A 26781-nucleotide genomic window follows, 5' to 3' on the forward strand; every position below is an offset into this window, starting at 1 on the left:
CACAACAGTAGAAATAAAATATTCTAAACTAATAAACAGTGTTCAATTAATTACATATGTTTGCCATTAGGAAATTGTAACACATGAGAAAATGAGAAACTAACACATCAGGGTACACCACCAGCAAAGTGTGATTATGTGAAAAACTTTTAAATATCCTCCAGTTTATCAATATTTTCTAATGAACACTACTCACCAGTCTCTGATATCACAAGCCAAAATTCAGACAGATGCATATTAACATCTTTGTCTTAAAATCCTTTGGGTTTGCAATCAATAGTTGCATGTGTGAATTTGTCAGTGCTGATTAAAGGCTATCTAACCTTAGTCATAGGTCTCTGCATGCATGTCATTCTAAATATAAATAGTAATAACAGATAGTAGAATTTTTCATGTCAAATTATAGTAGATTGAGAATGACATGTGTTCATGCAAGTTTTTGAGTAATGTAGGTATGTGTTTGTGCAAGGGATTTACTGGCTGCTGGAGAAGTGGAGGTACTTGTAACAGTAATTATTTTTTTGTTCTTTAGGATGTGACTTACAAACCTTCTGTTTGTAGTCTGGCATATAAAATAATATATATTACACAAGCCAGAGCCATTTTCTTCCTTTGAAGTGTTTGGATAAATATTTACTTATTCATTTCACTTATTTTATTGTGACAAATAATAGTGACAGACATTTTTTATTGATAAGATAGGTCTCTATTACTCTGGAAACCAAAAATGAAATATTAGGATACTTTGTGTGCAGTAAACCCCATCAGCTTAGAAACTAGGAGAAGAGCATAATAAAAAACAAAACCAACAAACTTGGAATTTAATCTTCTTGGATTTTTTTGGTCCTTGCTCTGCAACCTCTTTGTTTCCAGACAACACAAGTAATTAGTTCACACTCTTTCTCTTTCAACTGCTTAGGCTTTCCAGCAGGATGCATCTAGATCAAATCATGATATCATTACACCTACAGCCACTGACTGAAGTGATTTTTGAGTGAGCTGAGAACAAAGCTACCCAGCAAGAATAACTGTACTTGTGTATTTGATTCCAAAACCTACCATTCTGCTATTAACAACATACCTGTGATTGCACTGAGTGATACAATCAGGGCTTGGTTTCCCTTCAAAGTAGCATCAAAGTGACATCAGTCTTTTTCCATATTGGTCAGTGAGTGAATGAAAATTATTCAATACAGATTAGAAACTTTTTTTTTTTTTTTTTTTTGGTAAGTGCAAGTCCATTTTATTAAACATTTGTGAAGAAATCAGAAAGTGAAATATCTTAATTTGAATTTAATATCAAGAGAGCACTTTGCTGACATAAGGTCATGGTCTGACTGTGACCCCACTATAGTTTGACTACGACTTTGTAAAATAAAAATAAAGTTGTTTTGAAAGGATATATCTGCTTTACTGAATTACAGACCTAAGAGTGGCAGTTAGGAGGAAAAAGACTTTCAAAATAATGCAAAATTTCAAAATATATTTCTGTCATCTGAAATTTTTCAATGTGGATGTTTATTCTACAACACATAGTATGTAGAAAGTCTGTGACAACTATATTCTTAATTTAGATGCTAAGTGTGTTGCCTAAAATTAAGTGAGAACAATCTGGAGCAAGCTCTCTGGATTGCTGTAACTTCGCTGAAAGACAATTTAAAAATTATATATCTAGAGCTTGAAACTAAGCCAGTAAGGATAAGAGGAAGGATATGTTATCTTAGAGACTTTTCTGCCTTGAATGGGATAGAAACCAGGAACAGTTTTTACTTTAATGATGATATACCCATTTTTACAAGAACTTGAAACTTGACATCAGTATCCTTGCCAGATTTCTGTATGGACGCCTATGTTCTACTTTTATGTATTTCTCTCCATGTTCTGCTTGGCATCACACTCACCTTCTTGCTATTACTTACACTAGTATGTCATAGAATACTACTGTCCTATTATAAGATTTGAAATTGCATTTGAATCTTCTCATCAGCTGCCTTTCTACTTAGGAATCAAGAGATAATGATAGATTCCTTTGCAGGCAATAAAGCATTTTAATGAAACACTCGGAACAGATTGCTTATCCCACAAGAGTGTGTCCTCCTGCTGTGTCTGTGCATGTACATAAATAGAGGTAGTCAGCTGTGGTTATTTTACCTGGCTCTTGTATGTCCTGCATTTTTATATTTTTTTTGTGGCACTTTTCTTATTTTAGCTTTACAGATGGATCACCTGTATCTTTCTTTACCTTTTGCTAACAGCACAAATGCAAACAGTGGTGCTGGAGCCGTGAATTTGCCCGTGTACAATAAGGTAGAACCTGCCTGATTCAAACTTGTGCATCTTACAGGGACCAACCAATCCATTTGACACCAAATCTAGTGCAGAGTTATATATTTTACTGTGCCTTGTCACAGCTAATGTAGGTATTTCAGGTACACCTCCATCTTCAGACCTGAGTTTCCACACTCATTTTTTGAAAGAATTAAAGTGTATTTGTTCTTGTCTGACTTGAATAACCTAAGATATTAGTTGCTCCACTTTTTTTTTTCAAATAATCTAATAAACAAGAAGATTAATAAACTACTTGGGTACTCTGGTGTTTGGGATTCACCACATCTTCAAACATATTAATTACAGGATGGTGGTTGGAGTAGAAAGATTTAAGGAGAGATTTTGAAGGGGCATTAATATTTAGTAAATTAGGAAAAAAATTAGGAAAGTCTACGTTTTTTTTCTTTCTGACTCTTGTACCTGATCACTCTGGGAACTTTAATGATATTTCTTATCTGGAGCTTGTCCCTTGAGAGTTCTGCCTAAGGCAGCCCTGAACTAGGAGACCTATAAGTGCCTAAAAAGTTTGGAAAACACTTGGTGAAAAGTTTGGGAACTGTAAGCACACCAGTGCTTAATAAGTGTGGGTGCATGAATCACAGGTTTGCATTTATTTCTTTCAAGTATATTTTTCCTTGTGCAGAGAAGTATTTTTCACAAGAAACACTGAAATGCCTTTACAATCATCCAGTGAGAAAAATGAAGTGATATGGAGAGACTCACAATACCTCAGTGCAATTGAATCAGGCCCAATCCCTTATAAAATAACCAAATTTATTCTTTCTATATGGTATCTATTTCTGGTTATTTCCTTGAGACATACTATTCCAAAAATGACTTTCACTTTGTTATGACCCGTCCAAATTCTAAAAATAATACAACCTGGAATGAGATAGCCAGATAAGTAATTAACACACTAAGCCAGTAAATCAAATTAAGAAGCCACAGCCATAAGGAACTCAGAGTGTCAGGACACTTGCAGACCAGACACAACAGATGGTAACTGTCTAAATCCTTTAATTTCATTGTTCAGTGACACAATATTGAAATAAACGTCTCTCACGCATATCCCTGCAGCTACAGATATCCCCAGTGTTTAAAGACTTCACTAATTCAGTCTTTCATTCCACTCAAACCCATTATTTGAGTACTTATTTCTGACAAAAGGTTACTAAAACCCTCTCTGAACTTTTCTCTGGCCACTTCAGTGGTGCAGCCTTTGTCTTGTCACTGCTGCTCTGCATGTCAGAGCTTTCTGCTCAGCCCAGCAGCACAGAGCTGGGATCCAAATTCCACGGTGCTGACATTGCAGCGTGCACAAGGTTTGTGTTACCCAGGTAAAAACATTAGGGAACACTTCTTGGAGCAGAAAAATAAAATAGCCAGAAACCTTCTGAAAAAGATTGTCAGCAGTGGGTCTGGGAGAAGCAGAGACTGAAGAAGGTGGCATACATATAATGGAGAGAATGAAAAAAAATAGAATCAGAGATAAATAATCCATATTATAAAATACTAATGCAGTGGATCACCAAAAACACAAAAGAAATACTAAAGGGTCAAATTTGATGGACATCTTCTCCAATGTATATGGATGAGTTAGTCCTAATTAATAGAAAAAGGTCGTCAGGGGGAATCTGCTACAGAGAAAAAACACCAAAAACCCAACAGTGAAGACTTGAAAAAAAAAGTCAATATTAATTTTATAATACAGAAGATAATGCACCCAGCATGAGGAAACAATATTTTAGGCCACATTTTATAAAATGAAGTTATTAAACTTTGTAAGGCTATGTCTGACAAGGGACTTGTTATCATTACCTTGTTACAGTCAGTGTAAGGAAATGTATCTGATAATGTGTAATCAGTAGATCATTTATTCTGAAGACAAAAAAAGATAGAATGGACTGAAAAAAAATTATGATATAAAAAGTAACAAAGGCTTTCTCACATGGCTGAAAAGCTATTGTTAAAAAACTAAAAAGAAAAAAGAAAATAGAAATTAATTTGATTTATTGGAAGAGTAAATATAGTAGTTAGAAATGGAAGAAGAATGTGTAAAAGATCTCTGGATGGAAATACGGTAGTCTGATATATTTATAAACTAGAAAGTACAGACAGGAAGAAGGAAGAAAGAGTGAGACAAGAGAGTGAGGGAAGGAAGGAAAGAGAAATTAAAGAAAAAGTGGAAAAGAGAGAAAGAATGTGAAGAAAAAGAGACAAGAAAAAAATAAGTATAAGAGAAAGAGAGAGTTAAAAATAAACTAAATAGGAGGGAATAAGAGAAATAGAAAGAGAAAGAAGAAGAATATAAGTATGACAAATGAAAACAATTATTTTTAAAGTTTAGCAACAGTAATGGTTTGTTACTGAATAGAGATAACAGTGGTCTTCAGTGTTGCACTTATCTTCTATAAATATTTCTGTCCTGTATTTGGAAAGTAAGATGACACACTTACTAGACAAACATGGTGCTTTCCAGATAAACCACATTTACAGGGAGTTAGCATTTTAAAAGAACAGGATTAAACTATTCATTGACACCCCCAGGGCTGTAGAAGACTATTAGTGGCTGGGGTTAATTTGCACATATATATTTCAACATCCAGAGGCATTTAGTTGGAGCACTTTACATCAGAAAGAACGCAAAAGTTAACTCACATCTGGAAAAATGCAGACAATCAAGCCATGACGCATAGGGTCACTCTAAACAAACATCCCTGCAGTTTGTTGCAATGAAGAAGATTTGGTTAGTGAGATGGTAGCTCATTTTTGTGGTTTTTCTAAAGAAGAAGGACCCCCTTTAGCCTGTGTTTTGTGGTGAGGGTTTTGTGTTGGTTCAATGCAACTGCTTATGGTTGATGCCCCAACAGATGCTGGGAAGGCAATTACAATACATCCAAAGCAAATTCTAACTAAAATATAGGCAATTTAATTAAAATCTGTTTAGATCTGTGACAGGGAAAAATCTTGAAAGTTTACCAGCATTACTGGTAAAATTTGACTAGCCTGACTGGAAGACTAATTTATTTTTGCAAACATTTAGCTGTATTTTTTTACTCTGTATCTAAAGCTTGTTAGGAAACTGAGATAATATCCAAAGATCTGCAGATCAGTATATTGTGCACACTTTTCCAGGACTGAAGGGTTCTCTATTCATTTTGTGTATTACAATTTATCAAGGCAATAACCCTTGCAACTCCTTCGTGTGGATTTATGGCATTGTTGTCAAAACATTTGCAGAATGATCACAGGATGAGGCGGTTTCAGAAGGATTTGTCAGAGCCCAGAGAGAAGCTGTCCTGGTGCTGCCACCTACAGAAGCAGGAGCTCCTAAGGAGCTTTCAGAGTGACAGACAGTTGACCAAGAATTCATCACTCTCATGAATTATCTGAAATTATATTTGGCTAATAATAGCTCACAGATGACACAGGGCTGACACGGGGGTGGGAAGCAGAAGATGGAGTAGCTGTATCCAGAGATGCAGCTTTCCTGACAACATCCATTCCACAAAATGCTTTGTAAGCTGCAAATACTAAGCTACACACCTGGAAAGATTGAAGGTGTCTGACATTACTCATCATTGTATCCTAATCTCTTCTAGGGGGTATCACAGAAGAAAATATAAAATCTCTGCAGCACAGATGACTGTTTCATAAAAACATAAAAGTATGTCCTATTCTGAGCATTTTTTATTTTTTTTACAGGGAAACAATCAACAGGAGTGAAGAGAGAAATATTTTCTTTCTGCATATTTTCCAGGAATACAATTTCCATATTTTCATGTTCAAAGTTTTTAAAGGCTTATGAACATGAACAAAAATTAAGAAAATAGGGGAAAATTATTTCAGTGGCTGAAGAAATCCCTTAATTGAAAGATGCAAGTTTTTCAGAAAGTGATACTTAATGTGACCATTGCTTAATTGAAGTGCCTGCATGCCTTTAGAGAAAGAAACACTCACATCCTTTGGTTCTTTTTATAAGCTAGAAAAGTATGAAACCATCCATACAGTTAAAAATACAAAACAGAAGTCCTTGATTTTGATTTATGGCACAGCATAACTGTGAGTTGTTAGCTATAGGTGAAGAGTAACAAAAAAATAAATAAAATGTGCAATTCTCTGTTGGACTGGATTATTTTTTAGTTGGTAGAATTTAAATAAATACCACTTACTTGATTCAGAAAATGGATAATTAAATCAAGCATAGAAGTACCCAAAGAGTAATAATACTTGAAATTAATATCAGAATTTCTTTGGGGGCCAAATATATGTGTTTGGTTTTGTTTGTTCTTGGTTCAGTTTGGATTGGCTTGATTTGCTTTGATTTCACAAGTCTGAAAGCCTCTGTGTGAATAAGAGCAAGGAAAGTTCTACAATTTGCAGTCAGTTACAGTAAATATAATGAGGATTCTTCAGGATTTAAATTTAGTAAATCAAATAAATATTTCCTTTTCAGAAGTATTACAGCCGTGGAAACTGACAGAATTTGGGTACAGATGTACTTCCATACTTATAATACATATTTGACATAGGAATATTAATTGATTTTATATTTAATTTGTATGTTTATATTTTTTAAATAAGAGTTGTTTACCTTTTCTCTGCTCCTACAAGTCCTTTTCAGAAGAGCATAACATTACTGTTATAGGTTCTGAAACCTGTAGTCCTCTTGTGCTTGCTTTCTGCATGAAAATATATTACATATTTATTTAAATGTGTTCTTTTCTCAGATACAGCAAAATGATCTCCAGAATCAAAAACATATTCTGCTCCCTTTTATGCAATATTTCTGTAACCTATTTATTCAATAATATTTTAATGCTAGCAAATACAAGGTCCAAATTTAATCATAAAAGCATGGACCAAAGTTACTCTCCCTGCAACTGAAATTTTATAAGTTCAACTTTTTGAACTATTTTCTTCTTAATTACTCTCTGTTTAGTTTTAGTTTTAGCACTCCCACTCTAGAAGACTGATTAAGTTCTGCAAAAGTCTTTAAGAGTATGCTACCATCTTCTGGAAAGAGATGAAAATAGAGCTTTTTCCTATTTAAGATCAAGCAGATTTATGTTATGATCATCACTTGCAGACTGTATGTTTATGCTTCCCAAAAGCCATCTGAGATTTTTCTGAATAGGGAAAATATTTCTGAAACCCAAAATAATAGGGATTAACTATGGGTGTTTAAGAAATCTCTCCAGGAGGGAGCTTTTTTTTCTCCTCTCTTTAAACTGAACCTCAAATTACATAACTCTTGAAATTTTAAGGCTCAATAACAATTTACTTGCACAGCATCAAAGCTTCAGAGATAAAGTCAACTTTGCTGTAAAGGACCCTCATTTCATCAGCTGAAAATTCAGAATTCAGCTCATTTTATTTTGCCATTAACATCAGCCTAGAAAGCAAAGTTCATGTCACATCCAGAGCAGCACAGATTTCCAGTAAATGTATCCAAGCTTGTGGGTTGGCCTGTTACAGAGATAAGGCTGTTTATAAAGGTCAGACCAGAGAGCTGAGGGACTAGATTCTAGTGAAGCAAGCCAAAAAGTAAAAAACTTTTTGGATTAAATCAACCAATGTAGTGGCTGCAACTGAAACCACATCATCTTTTGAAATTAAAAGTTCTGCTCTATATTAGAAAAAAGACATATGGAGCACTGTAGCCCTGGTATTGACGCTTGCCATATTTAATATTTTATGTACTGAACATTTTACAGAACACTTTCTAGAAAATTTTTTCTAAGAAACAGCATTCATTTAAAAGGCTAAAAATCTTTGATGCAGGACTTAACTATTCTTTTAACTATGATTTTCATTAGTAAATGGCACATACCATGGCAATTCTAGATCTCATTATTATAAAAGCAGTTCACTGAATTTATTTTTTTGATACTTGCTGTAAGAATATGTATCCTGGAATACAACAATAAGAATGATATTGAAAGGTCTGCACAGTAAACTTGGAAAAGAAACTCTTTCTTTTGAAACTACTGTGGGAACCTTTTACGACACTCTAACATGTCTGATGAAATTCGACTGGTTAGGTTACCTTAAAGGAAAACAAGATTTTAGAAAGACAGATACATGCTTAGACTTTCAGAAAAGAAATAAACATTAAAATTGTGGTGGTCATATTTCTGCTCTGAGTATTTCTTCATTTCCTGTTTGAACTGGCAAATGGGGGCAGCTAGTGAGGAAGAGGAAAAAAAGAATTTTTGTTAGTCTGTACTTTTTAATTTGCATGTTTTATATTTTCAAAATCCAATGAAAACACCGCAAAAAAGAAAAGCAGCAGTGCTTTTTGTACCATAGTTAACTCAATTTTTTTTCTGTCTTTGGTGTATGAGAAAAGAAACAAATATAGACAACTATTCTCTTTCACCTGATATTTTGTTTTTTTGGTTTTTTGGGTTTTTTTTTGCCTGTGTTTTTTTTTAATTGATGACTCACAAACAAAATATAAAGTCAGCATCCAACCTTGACTCCTGTTGGGTGACCTTCTCAAGGCAGAATAGAATATTGCAATGATAATAACATTTCTATGAAGGTTAAATGGCTGTAAAGTTATCTGCATTATCAAAATTGGTGGTTTGTTAATTGAAATTTCAGTATTTTCCTTTAAAAATGTGGGAGACAGGGTCATACTTAAAAAAATTCCTTGTGCTAGGACTAAAAAAAAATTATTTGCAGCACAGGAAATATTCAGGTAAGCATAATTACAAATGGTTTAGGGACTGATATATAAACTACATGAAAATTTGGAATAAGTGGAAGATTGCTTATTTAATTCAAGTAAAATTCAGATTTTAACCAGGTGCAATACTTCCATTAGCTGAGCCAAGCAACTTAATAAGAAAAGTAAATCCACCCACCTTTTATTCCTTTTTCCTGTTCTATAATACTTTTGTGTCCTGTGTATTTGTTATTCCACTGCAATTTGTTTATTTAGTTATTTTACAATGAATATTTTCAGTTGTGGTTATCCTGAGTGTTTTAACCCTATAAACCTGTCTGTAAAGCAGAACAGGTTTTATTCTGAAACACTGAAGGAGAACACATGTTTTAGAAAAAAATTTAGTAAGTATTGATCATGATATCTTTGAGGTGATTTCTAAGACACTGACTCCAGTTGAGCTGAAGCTCAATGTTTGGATTAACTGAACATAAAGTGATCATGAACAAACAAATGAAAATTCATTCTGGGAATCACTTGAGCACCAGCAGAAAAAGTATTCTCATTATAGCCCCAGATGTAGTGGCATTTGTCCAGGACTCTTGGCTTAGCAAACCAAGTCTTGCAAAAGCATCAAGGGACTTTTCGTGATCACATCATGCTGCATGAACTAAGGTAAGATGGCTGCTTCTAGAACATGCTTGTGCAAACATTCCTTCATTTTTAAGATTGATATGCCACTTGGGGTTTTTTTTTGTGGGTTTTATTTTTTTGCATTACCATGTATTTTTTACATTACCAGGTAAATAACACTATTGGGTTGAATATCACTTTACTGGGCTACTCATCTGTGTTTTCTTGCATTATTAAAGTAACAGAGCCCTAGTTTTGATAAACCTGTATATCCTGGTGGGATTTTTCGGGCTTTTTTCCCCAAAGATAATATTATTCTTGACTTTTCTTTGCAGTGTATTTCAAATTTTACAATTAGGGGTTAATTAGGAGGAATTTTATTTCAGGAAGTGTAAATATTAAGATTCTACTTTTAAAAGAGTAAAAAAAAAAAATCTCACTTATCTTTTTATCAAGAGTTAGGCTCACTAACTTCACTAAAATTGTTCATGTGTTAACATTTTTATCAATGTTATGGTAATGAGCACTTTTACTAGAAAGCATAATAAACATGGACTTGGTTATGCTTTCTAGGTATTAATTAAATAGCAACATGCATATGTTTCTTCATTGTTCTCTGAAAATTTTGTTAAAGCTCAGTTTTTCCTGATTCAGAAATAAAGGCAAAAGCAGCTAGAGAGGAGCAAATTGAATGACTAAGACCAGAAAAAATGGAAAATTATTATTTTCAAGTCATGACACAAGGAGAGGGAATAACTGGAAATGCATTAGAAAGGTTCCTGAAGTAAAAATAAATTTAAAAAAAGTTTCATTTTGTAATGAAAGATGATGGCATGTAGTATAAACACTGGTACCAGGTATGCAGCATGGTTTTCCTTCTTAAGGAAATGCTAAAATGACTAAATATGAACATTATGGTGTCAGAATTCCAGGGGCATATTAACCCCAGACATCATCCACCAACACATGTGTGTGATCTGTGTCAGCATTGCCCTGGAAAAGCAGGCACTGCAGCCTGGATTGCTTTAGTACCAGCGGGGGATTTGTTTATTCCAGTTCCTTTGTACGTCAGTGGTTGGGGTGTCAGCTTGGGAGACTCGGATGTTGTCTCTGCTTGGGGATGTCAGACCAATTGTGCCTCACAAAAAAGAGGAGCACAGCCCCTCTTTGCAGGAATGGTGCAAGGTTGGATGTGTTCAGGTTTGCTGCTGAAGTAGTGACCAAAAAGGCTCCAGATCTCCCCAGTCAATGGGTCTGAAGGGAGTTAGGCAGGGCTCTGTCTATCTGATGTGATGCACAGACACGCAATGAGGAGGTACAGAGAGAAAAAGAGAAGAAAATAAGCAAAGGCTGCTTCATATTTGCTTTCAAATGTTTCAAATTTTCATCACTGAACAACTTTTTACACAGGCTGATTTACACATTTACTTAAGTAAATGTGTAGAAAGTAAAAGATGAGAGAGGTGATAGGAAGATAAGACAGGTGTTAGGAAGAGATTCTTTAATCAGAGAATGGTGAGGCACTGGGACAGGTAGCCCAGATGAGCTGAGGATGCCCCATCCCTGGAAGTGTTCAAGGACAGCTTGGATGGAGCTTTGAGGATCCTCATCGAGTGGAAGGTGTCCCTGCCCATGGCAGGGGGTTGGAACCAGGTGAATTTCTGAGGCCCCATCCAAGCCCAACCATTCCATTATTCCATGATTCTATGATTACAGTTTTATATTAACAAGTGGCTTTTAAAAAACAAATTACATATGTAATACTGAAGAAGGAGGGTCCAAAACAGGGGAGATTAGTAGTAACAATTGCTAAAAATTTGTCAAATGACTTTAGTATCTTCTAACCTTTAAAGAGAAACAGCACTGGAAAAACTGATCACTGTCAAAAGAATGTCTTTTTAGATTTATCTAAATATTCTAAATGCAATAGATTCCTTTAGACATAATTTTTCAGTTACAACTATAAAATGAAATATTATTAAATGTTGCACTTCATGAAAAATCCTGAGACTTTGTCTTCTTGTCTTGTTTGGCACAAAACCAAACTTCAGAACTAGGGCTTCACAGACTTGTCTAATAAGAATAAGAATAAGAATAAGAATAAGAATAAGAATAAGAATAAGAATAAGAATAAGAATAAGAATAAGAAGAAGAAGAAGAAGAAGAAGAAGAAGAAGAAGAAGAAGAAGAAGAAGTAGAAGAAGTAGAAGAAGAAGAAGAAGATATGTGATAAAACTTTTCATACCTCCACTTTTAATGAAGCATTGTGACCATAGAGGTTCAAAATATGTTGAATCTTGTTTAGGATATATTTGGATACTTAATGCAGAGTTAACTTTTTAGTTAATAACTTGACTGAGTAAAGGAAGAAGATTTACATATTAGTGGTATTGGTGTTCCCTGAAGGATGGAATAGAAATCTTATATGGTTATAAAAGCCTGGTTCTTTATTGTCCACCAAGTGCAATTTGTGTGGGGAAAATAGTGGGGAGTGTCCATTATGGGAGTTACTTGTGATTGTGGGAAAAAAATCCCACCAAATTAGAAATATCTGTTAAGTAATTTATTGTGAGTTATTTATTTATTTTTCTTACAACTTCCAGTAACTTTCACAAATATAATGTAGGTAAAACACAACCTTAATGCATCCATTTTTTATAAAACTTTTTTTTTTTTTTTACTAGCTTTTCCAGATAGTCATTGGAATTCAGAAATTCAATATATGATCTATTTATTTTAAGCTAATCTTTAAATGAACCATTGGAGATTGCTATCAGTACATGGAACAGTCTTTTCCTATGGAAATGTTCCACACATACAGCTTATGAACATAGCTGGCCTCTCTAGTCTCTGGCTTGCTCTACATTTCCTTGTATTTTGCATTCCCATGAATGAGAATGAGCTATTATTTATTCTTGGCTCTCCCAAGAATGGAGTGAAGGATTAACTTAACTTTTGCCCTCAGTGTCTCCACCTCCTCCAGTCAGAGCAGATGTCACGGGCATGTGCTAACTTTCAGCCATCCATATTATGTCTTAATCATGTTCTCAACTTACTCATTCCCAGGAGTCAACAAAGAGTAGTCAAGCAGTAGGAGTAGTTATGGGAAAGAAGAATAAATAGTGCAGATGTCAGGAATTAAATCTGGACCATATTTAAAATGTTTCTTGCCTCTCCTGGAGCCCAGATCTCAACTTTTCTCTTTGGAGTCCCAGTCCAGTGGTTTCACTGGCCCTGGATGCAGCTCTGAACCAGCAGAGGGGTTGCTCAGCTCTGGGGTGTGCCCAGCTACCTCAGAGCAGCCTCATCTCACGGATGGGAGTGCAGGGATTTCAGTGAGCTACACCCAGGAACCACCACCTTGCTCTACAGTCCAGTCAGGATCTGGGCTTTTCCAGGGGGAAGGAGAGAGGTGGGTAATCAGCACGGTGTCATAAAATATCCTGAGCTGGAATAGACCCACAAGAATAATTGAGTTCACTTCCTGCCCCTGCACAGATCAGTCCCAAAAAACACATTATGTCCCTGAGAGCACTTCTTGAAATGTGCACTTGAACTCTGTCAGGTTTGGTGTCGTGACCAGTTCCCTGGGGAGCCTCTTCCAGTGCCCAAACACCCACAGGGAGAGGAATCTCTTCCAAGTATCTAACCTAGACTCTCTGACAGCTTCAGGCTGTTTCCTCAGGTCCTGTCACTGGTCACCAGAGAGAAGAGATCAACATCTGCCCCTTCTCTTCCACTCATGAGGAAGTTGCAAACCACGATTAAGGTTTCGTCTCAATCTCCTTTTCTTGAGGCTGAACAGACCAAGTGAAATTCTCATATGGCTTCCCCTCAAGGATCTTCACCAGCTTTGTGGACCTCCTTTGGACACTTTGTAAGAACTTTATACTTTTTTATATTGTGGTGCCCTGAACTGCACACAGGACTCGAGGTGAGACCACAAAACAGAAAGTGACAATCACCTGCTTGGAGTGAAGAATAGGAGGGAACAGCAAAAAGAGGCAGGAAACAGGAACAGCAAAAAAACAAGAATCGACCTGGTAACCAGGGAGAGGAGGAATTCTGACCCATGGAGAAGCCGTGCAAGAGGGCAGGGCTCCCAGCACCTGCCCTAAACCTGGCGTGCAAATTTCGTATGGCACATGCTGCTGGTTTGCTGTGTGGCCACCAGATGCCATCAGTGAACCAGGAATGGATTTGATTTGTTGGTTTTTTTTGGTTTTATTTTTTCCTCTCTTGAGAAGCTGCAGGAAGGAGCTGCTGGACTCTGGGAATATTTGATGTTGTTTGTGAATAGTCTTTGATTCCTTCTGTGATGGTGACAAGTCTATTAAATTTCAGACACTTGAAAATTCATAGCACAGATGTGAAAATAGCACACTCACTGGACCAAATCTGTGGCTTTAGTTATAGTAAATATCTTCAAAATGCTTTAACCCTTGAAGCTACTTTATCGATTCTTCTTGCTAAGAACTGGCTAAGCAATACTGTCTGAGCAATGAATAAAGTCCATAGAAATTATTTGCATTTTGACCCAGTGTTTGATTCCATTGCCTTTTCCCCATTTTTTTTTTTTATTTGCAAATATGGGGCAAAGATGGTTTTCTTCTATTTTATTTTTTATCTTTGTATATAGTCTCATGATTGAGACACAGTTAAACTTAACTTTGATGAGGTTATTTTTATGCAAATCTTTATTCAGCAATTCTTTATGGGGAATTTTAACCCATCATGAATATTGGTTTGGTAAATTTTGTATTTGCAGAAAGAATTACACAAAATCCATTTAGAAGCATTAGCAGGATAGCAGGATTGACTTTGACATTACAGCTTTTATTTAATTCAGTTCTAAATAGCTAAATAAAATACAATAACAGCACAATAATTGACAACTGAAATTAATATCCCATTTCAAAATCTGTGAATGCCTCAGTTGTTATATTATTGTTTCTTTTTGAGTTTAACAACAGGTATGCAATTATGTCTATGACAGTAAAACTATTGTAATACATATATCAGACTATGAAACATGTTGATCATCAAAGAACAACATTCATAATCCAGAACCAAAGATATTCTGCTCTTGATCACTTCAGCTTGAAAATAAACTATCAATATAAATAAAATATAAGCTATTTTTTACAGATGATAACACTGACATAATTTTAACACACTGGAATAATTTGCAACAGGCTCTGGATGTTATTCCAGCTTAAGTAATATATTGGTGTTACTATTGTAAGCTGTTGATATACAAATACCATTTCAGTTCTGCAAAATTCTTTGCAAAATGCCCATATTACAATAACAGCAATGCAAAATATGTGATTGGCACAACTCAGTCTCCTCAATGAAACAGAGATGTTTGACCCATTATTGGAAGTTCACATTTGACACTCTCCTTTCAGCAACCATTGGAACACGATTTCTGTTTTTTCCCTTCTCTTACACTGAAGCAGCAAGTGGCTCTCTAAAAGCAGGTTAAGTTTTAAGGGAAGCAGCTGGTTTCGGGTCAAAACCACACAAAGCTCTTGTTGGTTGTTTCCCACTGAAGCTGTTTTCCAACAGGATATTGGGTTTTCTTTAGAATGACATTTTTTGGAAGGTGCCTGTTTTCTGCAGACAATTTAATCTTTTATTTTTGTTGGAAAAAGAGAACACCTGACAGCTGAAAACTGTTTGGCTGAAAACAAAACAAAACAGAGACTTGGAAATGCCCTCCAGTGCTTTACATCATATCCAAGTCAGGCCGCCCCCCTGGACTGCACCCCAAGAGTCTGGACTGCAGGGTGGGGAGGCACTGGGCTGCAAAAGCAGGAAAAGAGACAATCACCCACTTCTATAAACCCCAAAGGATGGTTTTTAAGCAATTTTTTTTAGGTTCCAGCTGAGGGTTTTTATGAATACCATCAGATATTTTCTTCTAAATATTTTTTTAATAATAGAAAAAGTATGTATTTTGTAACCTTTTCTGTTATTTTTTTCAAGTGCCCTACTTGCACAGAACAACCAGGCTGACCAGAGCCAGGCTGGGATATCATCGTGCCTGTGGGGCAGGGCAAGGTCTGGTGAGGGGAACTGGGGGTGGACAGAGCCTGAAAGAAGTGGGCAGGGCTGTGGGGACAAGGACATGGCAAAGCCCAGCCAGGATGGCAGGTCAGTGAGCTGGGGTCCAGCTGGGCAGAGCAAGTGTCTGGAGATGGGCATGGCTGCAATGGTCAGCGGCTGGTGGAGCTGGGATTGCTCAGGGTGGGAGCTGTGGGTTGCAGGTGCAGAGACATTGCTCTGCTGGGGGAGACTGGGACTGAGATCCCAGAGAGTGGCTGAGGATCCTGGCAAAATGAAGAGCTTCAGGAAATGAGGGCAGGGCTTTGAACTGTTTGGTGGAGCAGGAATGCAACTTCTGAAACAGGAAAGTGGAGTAACCCTTACCTGTGAGAACCATTGGAAAGCTTTTTGCTTGTCTGTCAGTCAGGCTCAGATGTATTTTTTCCTTGCCAAGAATTTTGCTTTTGGACTAGCTGCATTTTTCACTTCCACAAGACTCTTCTCTTTTGTGTCTCTGGTGTTCTGGATTTAATTTTAGCCCTAATTCTAACATTTTCCCCCTGTCTAAATCACAGTATTGCTCACCTAAAACTGTCCACATGACTGTTATGAGTAGATAAATCCTTCCTTCCAGCGCTCCTTCAGAGCTAGCTGGATTTAGTTCATTTGCAGCTAACAAATGCCATCTAGTGGTTCTTTTGGGCTTGATTGAGCGTCTAATAAAATACAGCAGCTTGGCCTTGAATGAATAAGAATCATAAGCAGTTAATACAAAAAAAAGGACTCTTTGCTTAGGGCATTTTCAAGTTATCTCACAGTTTTTGTGGATTAAGACATAAATAAATACATATTGATCTGATTGTGTTGATGTATGATGTTTCCTTGCCAGCCATACTAGTTAGTCATCAATACTAATCAAGTTAGTGCAGCCACACTCCATTTTCTGAATAAAATTTGTATATGCACAGTGAGACTTCTTCACACTTGGGACTACTTTTTCACTCCTGCAAACAAATATTGTGATTCATGGAAGATATTTCTATTTAATTAAGCCAATGAGTCAGGCATTCAATTAGTGAAAATTTATTAAACAAATGAAGATTTCCAAACCAGAGATTTGTATAAGCCATGGAGGGGTGTTAAAAGCATTGGGATCCAGAGATGAAAGTCCACCTATGAAAGCAGTGGACTGTAAATGTTTACAGGGGTTTGTAAAGTCATGATCTGTACTGGGCAGTAGTTACAGAGAGAAGTTATCATTACTCAGGATTATAATACAGAAGATTTGAAAGAAGTACATTTTCACTATGTGCCCATAATTAATTCTTAGGATGTATTGCTGTAGGATTCTGACCACAACTGCATATGAGTTTAAAAATGAGCTCTGAAAAATTGATCTGGTGTAGATCCATCCTGTGATGTGTGTATCATGCCTGGATGAACTGTCTAGCTCAGGATTTTCTACAATGCTGAAGGAAAGTCAGGGTCTCCATTATGAAAAATTAGCCTATGTTTATCTCACTTTATGTCATTTTTACCTGAGAAATAAGTTATCAACAATTATTTGGTAAAAGGCTCTGGACTTTGCTTCAGCCCTGGATGTCAGCTCTGACAATCTTGTCTGGCTCAGAAACTTTGTAAATATTGGCTGATTTAAGAGATTTCCTAAATGAAGTGCATATAATCCTTTACTGGAAGGTATTGAATATCCACAATTTTTATGCATTATATGCACTGTATACACACTCATTCATTACAATTCTGACCTATTTCACACTTCCCCTTTTGACTTTTATTTCATTTTCCTTTTCCATGTCTTCATCCATCTCCTTTCCAGCTTGACTAAACAGAGAAAAATGCTCTCCACACTGAGATAAGTATCTCCTTTGCCAAAGTGTGGTGTATGAGTAAGGTGATAAAATAAAACAATCTTTCCTGTTCCTACTTTGTGTATAATAAACTACAGAACAAAGATTGTAAGTAAAATTTCTCTGAGGTTTGCCCTTCATGACCAGTTTAATGAATCACTTTTCACGCAGCATGTAGAGCGCCTGACAGACGAAAGATGAAGATCATGAGCTTGTTCACTGCAGTTCATTGTGTGCTAACTCTAAAAAGAAACAGACTTAGAGCAGTCTTTTAGTCCAAATTTATCCTAAAATAGCTTACATTCCTACATAATGAGGTTAATTTATAAAGAAAAGTAAATTACTAAATGTGGAATAACAATACAACCATGTCACCTGTAATTTCAGTGAGGACAGAGTCACTCAGCAGCATTACAACAGGTCACATCTTTCCACAGATTGGAAAAATCCACCAAATCCTGAGTGGGTAGCAGCCATCAGGATATTGTCTCACCAAAGAAAATGATGGCAACTTCAGTAGTCATCCTGGTTCTGTGGGGATGACACCTGTGGCCTCTGACTGGGAAGCAAGAAACCTCTTGATGTTGCTTTAGTTTCCATTGAGCCACCACTTACACAGGGGCACGAGCCAGGGGGGATCAGTGGTGGCAGCAGTGACCTGGCAGCTTGTCTTTGCTTTGGGGGAAAACACAGCCAGATAAACTTTTAATGGTGCATACACTGAGCTCACTGTTGAACTGTTTGCATTAAACAACTTAAGGTTCAGAAAAGTCTGTTTAGTAATTTATGTAAGAATCAGGAAATTATTTGAGATTACATGCAAATTTTTTTTTCTTTATAAAAGTCATAGGTGAGAAGATTCCAGCTTAGATGGGCAAGGCCCAGATGTGATCTCTCTTATATCACAGCACATAGCATGAGAGCTCTCTATTCAGTCCTTCTCCTCTGACTGCAAGCTTTGTCCCTTCTCAAAGAACGCGGATGAACTGAGCTGTTGAGTTCTGCCAAACCCCAGAATCCAGCAAACACTCTCATCTATTCTGACTCAAATATATTTACTGCCTCTTCTAAAGTAAGTTTAATGCAGTATGTGCTTTCCTGCTTGACAGAAGGTTTTGCTACTTAGTAAGTTAAAGACCATAACCAGAAGAAGAAGAAGAGGTGTTAAAACTCATTCTTGCCTGGGGAGGTTTGAAAGTTTAATGTCCTGCCTCCTGGCCAGGTTTGTGACTGTGGTAATGGAGGTTCATAGTTTACTCCTGCTCGTGGGGCTGGGTCACGGGGCAAACGAGTTGCCTGGCCTGTCCTCTCTGAATCTGCAATCACCCTCTAGCTCCCATCCCACTGTCACAGTGCTCTTGAACCACTCTTCATTCCCCTGGGCAAACTACCTGACCCTGCTGTGGGACAGCAGTGATTTACCACCCCAGGGGAAAATAAAAATTAGAAAAAATATTTTTATGTAGATTTTCTTGGTTTACTTATTGTTTCCTCTTACTTTATTAATGTGATTTCTCAGGAATGCAAAATATCTATACTGAGTTTTGTCTGGAGTGATTGATGCAATTCTACATTAAATACACTAAACAGTTCACGAGGTTAAAAGGATAACATAATAAACATATTTCCCAAACTCACACTTGCTCAACTGTTTACGTTCATATCTGTAGAAGAAACAAAATCTGATTAATGGAACTACCCTGGTAGTTTTCATATTAACTGATCAAATCCCCTTTTCTAGACATGAATGTCATAACATAAGTTAAATGTATATTTTACAAAGTTGTCATGATTTTTATGGTGGAATAAGGGTCACTAATGAGCTTCAGTTCCATTTGACCTGCGTAAGTGTAGAAACAACCTTTCACAATACTTTCTCTGTGTTTATCCCTGTCTTCAGTGTGTTTAAATAAATAGTTGAAATAACAGCCACAGTGAAATCAAAAACCCAATGGGGGCAAAAATGTATCAGACAAGCAGGTTACATTTATGATAACTGGTTATCCATATGTTCAGATGGATACACATACTCTAAATCAAATGAGATATTTCAGGAATCTTGAAAAATGTATCAGCTTTCAGAACTTGGTTCTCAGAGGATAAATGGACAGTTAAAAGTCTAGCCACATCTGCTGACTTCATATATGCTGTCAGAGTGTACTGTAACTAATGAAATAAGATATAATGAATAATTTCCCAAAAAGAATGAAAATAATATGATTCTCAGCATTATGTATAAGACACACTTTTGGAATGGGACTATATGAAAGACCTGTCGATCACAATAAAAAAAAAAAAAAAAAGAGCAGAGATTTTAAATATTTCTGTGATTTGAATATGAAAAATGAAATTAAGTAGGAGTTTACAGGAATGAAAGTCCTAAGGGATAGCTCCTATTAAATTAAATTATATCTGACTCATTTCTCAGAGCAGGGATCAACAGTGAAGTTTCTATAGGTAGGAGGAGATGAACAATATTTTAAAAGTCTTGTAATGTGTTCATTTCTGTTCTGGTTCAATGTCAGCATTAAAAAGGATCTCTGACTGTAGAAAAGACTATTAAAAAGTAGCAGATACCTTTTGTGCCTCTGCGAGGTCATGATTGGTCAAATGCATTTTAGACAGCAGTCCCCAGACTTCCTGCAAAGATATGAAAGGTATAGAATGTAGGTATCCAAACCTATGCTCAGGAAAAGATACTTTATAACACTCTGTAATGGGTTTAGATACTGATATGGAATAGGGAAATTAAACATCTGCCTGCTCACCACAGACAATACAAAAAATGTTAAGAGCTAATTGGAAGAGGTGATTTAGCAATCTGTATCACAAAACATGTAAGATAGGCAATTGATCCCACAAGTTCAAATAATAGATATTTCAAAGTGTTTGAAGCTGAAAAGTAAAGGATTGATGGTAAGAACAATGACATTTAAAGCATTTTAAGAGAATTATTTTCAAACTGAGTTGTAAAATTTTTGACTTCAAGACTGTGCATTGGCTAAGCATGAACAGCATGATGCAGACCCTACCTTTCTCTAAGAAACCACAGAGTCTTGCAACTGAGTTAACAAGATTTATTATTTTTTAATAATGGATGTAAGTGCTCTACAAATGTAATCTAAAAGCAGGGAGTGTATATTTTATCACCCCACTGGAAGAGTTGGAAAGTGGATCCACATGCTACCCTTTGAGGATACAAGGTGGCTATACAGAACTTATGAAAATGGTAATCAGTACAGACTGTTCTTATTCTCAGTGGCAATCTGATATGTGCTGGAGCATGGTCAGGCACACTGACACACAGCATTTCTTTGGGTTCTCTGCTTAAGTGCTGCAGAATATGAGGTGTTTTCTCACTGCTGTCACATCTAAGGTTTGCAAAGTGGGATAATTCAGGATCCTTCCTGGCAGTTATGCCACAGTTCTGTGTAAGCTGAAAATTACTGCAGTGGGATAATCTCCAAACCACTCTTATGACTCTCAGATGAGCATCAAGATTTGTTTTTTCCTATCTTCAGCAAGCAGATGAAAATTAGCATTTTCTTTCATTAGGTATTTTACCTTTTTTTTAAATTTTTTATTAATACTTTAAAGAGGCATTGACTGCAGTCTCTTGATGGGTCACTGTGAGGGGACAGCTGTATGTATGGCTGAGAGTGAATCTTTAACAAATAAATTGATAAAACATGGCTGTGACTGATTAACAAAATAGATCTCGATCAAAACTTGAACGAGGGTATTAAACATGAGTAGAAAACATACCCTGAACAACTACCTAGTTACTGCATAAAGGCAAAATTCCTCTGGAGAGTGGAATACATGATCATGAATCATCTCACCTCTGATTAATGACAATAAAATACTTTCCTAAAGAAAATCAGTATAAAAGAAATTGTAACCCATAGGGATTGAGAAACCTGCAGCGTTAGAGATTCTATCTTTGGGTTAAACCTAAACTCTTGCTCACTGGAGTAATATAGACAGCTCTAAAATCTTTGCTCAAGGAAAAAAAGTGTTTTGCCTCTCTCAGGACTCCTTGAAACTTCCACTGAAACCTTTTAATTCCTTTCTAACTCTGTTCTTTAGAAGAATTTGGGTATGCTTTTATACCAAGGGCACATGGAGGCAGAAATTAAACAAACAATAACCTAGATATTAGACTTCATGTTTTGTCAATGTATATTTATAATTTTGCAGAGAACTGGAATGTTATTATTAATCAACTTTATTGGGGTCATAAAAGCCCTGATCAGAGAAATGATTTGTCCCTGGCTGTCCAACTGCAGAAACATAATCCAGGAGTCCTAAATATTGATGCCAAGAGCATCCAATCTTACATGTCTTTTATACCAGTTTTAAAAGTCTTCTGGCAGAAGATGAAAGGTGCTGTAAAAATATTAAGCTCTACAGTTAAAAGAGACTTTTTTTTCTAGTTCATATTCAATAGTCTAGGATGGAGGTCCCTGCCTCACAGATGTTTCATACTATAGGAGCTGTCTTGAATACTGCCCTGATTATTTGTTAAAAGAAGTAGATTAGCACATTTCTTTATCCCACTTTTGCAACAATACTTTCTAATATTTATTTTTATTAAGACATTCATATTGCATGACATTGTTGCAACACAGTAAGAGAATTTGTTAGATTTCCATATCTTTGAACTCCTGTAATGCAAGATTAAAAGTGCTACAGAGTCTCAAGAAAAATCATGAGGTGTGAGAGTTGTGTGAAAACTTATGAATACCACATCATGTTTGAGCTCTTTCATATTCACTTAAACATGGTACAAAGCTGATGTATTGCTGTAAATACACACAAAAAGGGGGATTTTTTAAAAAGAATAAATTTTTACAGATGTTATACAAGATTTGAATGAGATCTTGGTTCATGTCCAGAGACAAGCTATTCACTCTCACACCAGGACTTCTCAATCAGATTTCAATTATTGTTTTCAATCTGCATGCAAGTACCTGTGTCTTGTATGGGATTTGGGATGGACAGTCTGAGAGCATCTCATCTGAGTGCTCCTCTCTTAGCACTGCAGCTCCATCCTCACCAAATCTCCACTGTTAGGTAAAATCCTGATACTCTTTTTTTTAATTAATTCATCTCATCAAAATTATCTCTTTCTTACTGACTTTTTGATAGCATGTTGTTCCAAGGTCTAAAAGAGTACATTTTTTGCTTCAGAAGTGACCATTTTAAGAGACTTTTGTCTGCTCATGTCTATACCTGTGATTTATCATACCCCTCAGTCTCACTGGTACACTGAAATAAACACTGACTCCAGCAAAAAGAAACCCCAAACTAAAACACCAAAGACAAAAGTAATTCCTTACTTCACTTTACAACGTAGCATGTAAAAGGGGTAGGGAATTACAGCCCAAGGCAGCAGCCAGCAGTTGAGAACAGGCTGCAATATTGAAAAAAGCTTGTAACATGGAGACAAAATATATGCAAAATTGAATCATTAAAAGAAAAAATTAGTTGGAAATGGTTGGCTGAGAAAATTTTACTGCAAGACGGGAATCCAGATGAAATGTACTAATTCACTACTTCAGCATTTTGGGCCTAACATAAATTTCTTTTTTATGAAAATTTATATAACAACAGGCCACAGGATGAACTTTCATTTTGTTTCTCAGTAGATTGGTTTGAAAGTTTTCCTTAGAGAAAAAAAGAAAATAGCAGCAAACTCACCCAAGACTTAATTTATCAGGAGGAGTCCAACGAAATGGACCCTTAAAAAACAATTTAAAGAGAACAGGTCTGAGGCTGCACTCGTGTATAGCCCAGCTGTTAACATTACCAGAGGTCAAACTTAGTTTGTTTTCAGCATGTTGCCTTGAACAGATATTAGTCTTTGTCTTTAATTTTGGCTATGTTGGTATTTTCCTAGCTCAGGTTAATCTAACACACCATCTGTCTTATTGTTTCTTTAAAAAACCTCAACAACTGACATTTACAGTCACAGTATTTGAAATACTTTTCTTTGGGTCAGTTTAGTAAATTGCTTCATATTAAATAAACAAAATCACAGTCTGCTTTGTTTTGAATAGTGTAAATTTATTTATATAATATCTGTTATTTTGGGGTAAAACCAGCAAGCCATATCCTTAACCCCTGTAAGAAATTATAGATCTACAGAAGTTACACTGGTTTCTGCTCTCTGAGGGCCCGGCACAGGAGGTTATTACATGATACAGACACATTTTAAATATTTCTTTTACTAAAGGCCACAGTTTTCAGATGATCAGAGTGGGAAACAGGGTGTTTTTGCAAACATATATAACATTATAACTGGGTGTTATATATTCATTATAAATTAATTTATTTTTTGTCTTTCTTGATGTGACCTAATCTGACTTCAGCTGTTAATTTTCAGATGATATTGTATCTAGCCCTTCAGATGTTTAAGATCAGATTTAAGGCTAAGTTAAAAAAAAACCAGTGGATTTAAGGCATAGTGTATAGGACCCATGTTATATTCCCAAAAGTCTGTTGTGCCTGTGACCAGAACTCACTGTGAGGCCTCACCATCTGATTTATACAGTTCTCCAGCTCTTCCCATGTGTTACATGAGAGAAAGATTTGCCACAACCTACTCCACAAGTGGTGCATGTGGTGCCTAGACTAGACAACACTGAATGCTGCAGAGGGTTATATCTGACACTTTCTCCAGCTTGGGTGCCCTTGTGTTATGAAGCTTCAGAGTCTGAAACAGATTAATGTGTTTTTGTTAAACATATTTTTTTTCCTCAAAAAAACCTCCTTTTTTCTCCCCTTTCCTAACAGTGATTAGAGCAGTGCATAGAAAGCCAGAGCTTTAAGATACTGTCCCTTCTCAGGTCTCATTGCAATATATCCCTGAGGGTATTTCTCACATAAGAAGAAGAGTAGATGAAAATGTACACTGACTATTCTGCTTGTCAAAGTTGAGCCTCTATACATCCAGGAATGAAAAATTCCCTGGCTCAGAGACAGCATGTGGTGTTGACTGCACTTCCCGCCAATTCTTGTCTCTCTTTATAGCTCTAATTTATTAAGTAGGGGAAGGGGGCAAAAAAACTACCTTTATAAAAGAAAGGTTCCTTTAAAACCTGGAAATTGACCTCAGTTCATGTAGTTGAGGATATGTGTTTAAATTTTCTGCACAAATCCCACATGTTCTTCTTGCTGTAGAATTTATAGGGATGCAATCAAGCTCTGCTCTGCATGTAACTCCTTCTGCTGTCAGTGCTCATCTTCTTACTGCTATCTAAAATCGGGTTTGGGCCCATGGAAATGTAGGGTTTGTTATAAGTTTCTCAATCCCTCTTTTATAGAAAGCACTATTAAAAGGAGAAGAATCCTGAATGCTTCAATTTTTTATAACCAAAATAGAATGGTGCAAATTAGCATCATGTTTTTCCTAGATATTGAATTTACCAAATCCTTAAAGAAAAAAAATGTTTAGTAGAATGTATACATATAATTTTATTACAAACCACATGAAAAATCCAACTGAAGTTGCGCCAAATGTTTAAACCATCAACTCTTTAGAAACTTTAATTATGCTTTAAGACCATTTTCTGGTTAAAGTGAATACAAAGTCCTCATAAATCCCATATGAAGAATTTAATCTTTTTTTCTTTACACTATAGCAGTCAGACCCATAATATTTTATTTGTGTTTAAAATTAAATTAGTATTTTATTTAGTTTCAAAATATTAGAAAAATAAACCATTTCTAAACAGAGTAACTGCATGAAACAATAAAACTTTATTTAACAGACCATTTTCCATTAAAAAACCAATCAAATACTTCTACAGGCTTTGATAACAAAATCAGAATAAAGTCCTGCTCTTACTTAAAGATAAGATGGGGCTGTGTTAGTATCTCTGTTTGAAAGGATTGATGGTATTACAAACACTGTAAATGTAACCATGCATATTCTTCAGGATGTTTCCTTCTCCCCAGCTGACTTTGTATTTCTGTTAAAATAGTGTGTTAAGAAATTGAGTGATTTTGTTGCCATATGTTTCATGACCAAGGTCCTGCTTGTGTGCCTGTCCTTCTTTCTACTTGGACACAAAGTGCTGGGAGAAGTGTAAGGCAGATCTTTATTGGCCCTTTATTTTTAAGTGAATGTTCAATAAAATACTCTTCTCTTCACTGAGCTCTTTCAATAACTAGACAGCTATCATAAAATTGCAGTACTTTCAAGAGAAATTGCTAATGAAATCAAATTTCAAAACAAGGCTTAGCAACAGAGAGCAGAAAAGATCATCTGATGTAGGTTTAATAATAATTATTCATTGTATGAGAATTACATTCCAAGTATATGCAAATTTTCTTCCTAAAAAAGCCACTACCCTAATCATACAGAAGAAATTAGTTTACCAAGGACTTGGTTCAATTACTCATGTTCTCTGTGGTCCAACAAATCTGACATGAATTGTGAATCATTCCTGAAAAATTACAAGTACTACAGGAAAGCCATCAATTTTCAGATAAAAGAAGCAGCTGTTGCAGAAATCTGGTTTTACTACCCTTCAGCAGAACAGTACACAAAGTTTCACTAATCGAGGCAATTCAGGAATTATAAAGACTTTGGTTTAGATGTATATTGCCTTTCCCAGAATCACCAAACAATTCCAGTTCAATATGATTTGCAAACACAAAAGCAGGTCTATAAATGTCTCTTGTGAGTATTTTATAAAATTGACACTTTTCAAAGTTGTCCAAGATATTGCAGTTGACAAGGGAATCAAACAAGATTGCTTTGAATCTTATATTAAGCCAGTAGCAATAAAGAAATACAATTTTACAGTGATTTTTCCTATGACTGTATTAAAATTATGTTGCAATTCCTGAGTGTCTGGATAAAATTACTTTTATTTACCATTCAATCACCAGTGAATTACCTAAGCAGATGGAAATACTTTAATCTCTTCTTATTGTGTTTGTCTCATGCTGGGTACAATGTATGCTGAAATCAAAAGCTCAAGTCAAACAGGCCAAAATTTTGATATTTAAAGAAAAAAACATAAAGGAGTCAAAGGACATTCACTAAGAACTTTGTTTCTCAAGAGCCCCAAAATCCAGAGCACCCTCCTGTAGTCCTCATTTAAAAATTATTGATCATTATGCATTTGAGTCACAGGTTATTTTGAAAAGTTTTCCAGCTGAAGAATCATTTATCTATTCCAATCACACAGCAGCAGCCCCAGCATAAAAAGGATG

The sequence above is a fragment of the Cyanistes caeruleus genome, chromosome 4, assembly GCF_971803275.1.
Source record: "Cyanistes caeruleus chromosome 4, bCyaCae1.hap1.1, whole genome shotgun sequence".
Taxonomy (NCBI): domain Eukaryota; kingdom Metazoa; phylum Chordata; class Aves; order Passeriformes; family Paridae; genus Cyanistes; species Cyanistes caeruleus.